Below are 3,313 nucleotides of genomic sequence, written 5' to 3' on the forward strand. Positions count from 1 at the left end.
GACTTTCAAGCGATTAAGTTAAAACTTGCGATTAAAAATATGCAACAAGGTGCAACACGTTTTTTGCCACTTTGTTTATCGAGAGCCGGGTCGAATGCTTTTTTATCAGTGTTTCAATCTTCGTTATAATAATTAATATTCGACTAGTTTCATGTTATTACTGATACAAAGATTTCAAAGGCAAAAAAAAAACAACTACAGAGAAATTCGTGAGATCTGTTGATCCGTTTCGTAGCTCAGTTGAGAGAGCGGTTAGCCCCGGTCTGGCAAACATGTGCTGGCTCGAATCCAGCCATTTTTCTTTGAGTTTGTTCAATTTTTGTAATGAATATAACACCAAACTATGTATTTCGTATTTAATCTATTTGTACTTGTAGCATTTTGTCTCCGTTGATGTATACATTATCTGTTTCATACTTCGTCGGGTGATAACTAATTTTACGTCAACAATTCCCAGGACAACTTGCAATGAGGGTTGACAGTTAGTTTGGGAGTTTAATCGAGTAAATTTTCAGTTATGGCCTGATATTCAATGCTAGAATGGCCTCATTCTAAATAGGTCCGACAAAACTATGCAAAACGGCTTCCACGAATTTCGATGAAATCATCAATAAATGTCACTGCTTTCAATTCTGGAAATGTAAGTGCGTATTCACACTACCAGCATACATGCCAGTGAGAATTTTTGTTTTTATATGGTATAACAATAATAAAATCGTTTATTTATCTCAACACATTAATAAGTAAAATAAATATAAGCTCTACACAGTGTTCAGTAACAATATCTACGGTAACAATATTGGTGTGAGATAAAAAGGTCTGTAGCTCAGCACAATGGCGGAGTATTTCACAACGTCGCTGATATTCTGCTACAACCTCATCATCATCAACAACCTATCGTAGTCCACTGCTGGACATAGGCCTCTTCAAATGCGCGCCATTTCACCCGGTCCTCAGCTCGTTGCATCCATTTGCCACCAGCAACCCTTCGCAAATCGTCACTTCATCTAACCATCGGCCTGGCATGTTCATAAAAAGAAGAAGAACTAACACATATTATCATAATTACCATGCCGAACTGCCACGCAGAGGTCCTAGACTCTAACACCAGCCGTCCGCCTATTCTAGCACATAATATCTCTAGTAACTCTAGCTAGTAAATAGTTCACCTGTCGCCACTAGATGGCAGTGTTTTATATAGTAATATTGGTGATGAATAGGTAGCGCTATTTGTAATTGATTAATATTGATCGTGTGATAGTAACAATGATAATTGTAAAATGGCAACACTAATTTAATATAGAGAAAGGGTTAATTATACAGTGTTCTTCCTTTAGTTCAACTCTATTATGCGTATTGTGAGAAGTAGGTAATTTAAAATACAATCGTTATACAGTTTCTCGCCAGCTTTTAATTCCTGCAATACTGTAACACGAGTGTGACTTTACCGTGATGGCAGTCGCTAGCTTTCGCAAAATCGCCAAATATTTGACAATTTCGTACGGCAAATTGCGCAGTGCCCCTAGCGATTGCACAAACATTTAGAATATTCTACACAAATATTTTGAACACTCGCTGACGATGAAACTCAAGTGTGTATTGCAAATTTGGTACCTTTATTTAAGGCAAATGCAGTAGCTGTATTGTAATGATGTCAACACGTTTTTAACCCCTGATTCAATAACTACAACAGTACAGAGTACTAAAAAAAACGACCTCAAAAGTCATTCATTCATCCCCTAGTTTGCCACCCTTAGAAGTGGAATATTTTCTTGAAATTTAAATGGGACCTCATCTGAGGTCTTTCCAACAAAAAAAGAATCATCAAAATCGGTTCACAAATACCGGCGTTATCGCGTAACATACATGCAAAAGAAAAGAACATACAGTCGAATTGAGAACCTCCTCCTTTTAATGAAGTCGGTTAAAAAGTGAGAGAACCTCCTCTTTTTTTGCAATCGGTTAAAAATAAATTGAAAATTACATTAACTTAACTATACTTAGCTATAATAACAAATTGAAAATTACAACCAATCAATATGGTTTCCCTCAGACTAGCTCCGATGCCTCCGATTGGGGGCAAGAACAGTCCACCCCTATCAATGCACGTGTGGTGATGCTGTTGACGAGTTTGGTCACCATGGCCTCTTGTGTACTCGAAGCGCTGACCGCATATCCCAACACGCAGCGCTCAATAGCTTCATCGTACGCGCCTTTTCCACCGCTAAGATACCGGCAGTTCTCGAGCCTACTGGCATCTGTCGCAGTGATGGTAAGAGGCCTGACGGCATGATTGTCGGTCCATGGAAGCTAGGGAGACAGCTGGTGAGGGATGCAACCTGTGTGGACAGTGTAGCCCCCTCTCATGTCCTCGCAAGCGTGGGCGGCGCAGACCCTGTGGCCAGAGCGGCCGAGAACCGCAAAAGGCTCAAATACTCCAACCTTACTCAGTGCTACAGCTTTGTATCTTTTGCGGTTTTAACCCTGGGTCCCTGGGGACCACAGGCGAAACTTCTAGCGAATGAGCCTCCGGTGACCACAAGCCTGGCAGTTATTTCCGCCAAAGAATAAGTTTAGCATTTCAAAAGGGAAATGTAGAAAGCCTTCTGGGCAGGATCCCCAGGGTACGACTCTCGATGAAATTTTATACTTATAAACTTTCTTACTTGTTTTATGTATCCTGCTAATGTATGTATTTAGGAAAATAAACAATTCATACCATAATAATTATGAATATACCTACATCACGTCTGTTTGTTAACTTTTAGATCTCCTATCAATATGGTTCAATTTTAATAGATTAGTTGGGTAACGTAAATGATACGTACGTATTTGAGTGCTAGTTTGTAAATTATGGTAACAGAATATGAAATTGATTTATGTTGAAAGTAAATTAGTTTCCGATTCATTATGACTTACAAACATCACACAGCAAATGAATTTTAATATTTAGATAGCATAATAATATGCTAAATAGTCCTTACATGTATACATTTAGCGAGACTCAAAAGTGAAAATATGAAATAGTATTTACATCAATCAACTGTTTCCCATTCCCATCTGATAATCAATTATGTACTTTAAATTTACTGAAATTCATTTAATAACTTCTTTATTAAACTAGAAGAAAAACTAAAAAGTATAACGAAGAAGTTTCTAGACTTCAAGAAAACGCCGATACATAATAAATCCAAATTATTTATTAATATTCTGACATTAATGAATAATTTGGATTTAATAATAATTGTTGGACGAGTATGAGTTACAAGGACGAGTGCCAGCGAGGCCTAGTATTAATACGAGTCAAGCAATC

The sequence above is a fragment of the Hyposmocoma kahamanoa genome, unplaced genomic scaffold (genome assembly GCF_003589595.1).
Source record: "Hyposmocoma kahamanoa isolate Upper Pololo Valley unplaced genomic scaffold, ASM358959v1 62, whole genome shotgun sequence".
Taxonomy (NCBI): domain Eukaryota; kingdom Metazoa; phylum Arthropoda; class Insecta; order Lepidoptera; family Cosmopterigidae; genus Hyposmocoma; species Hyposmocoma kahamanoa.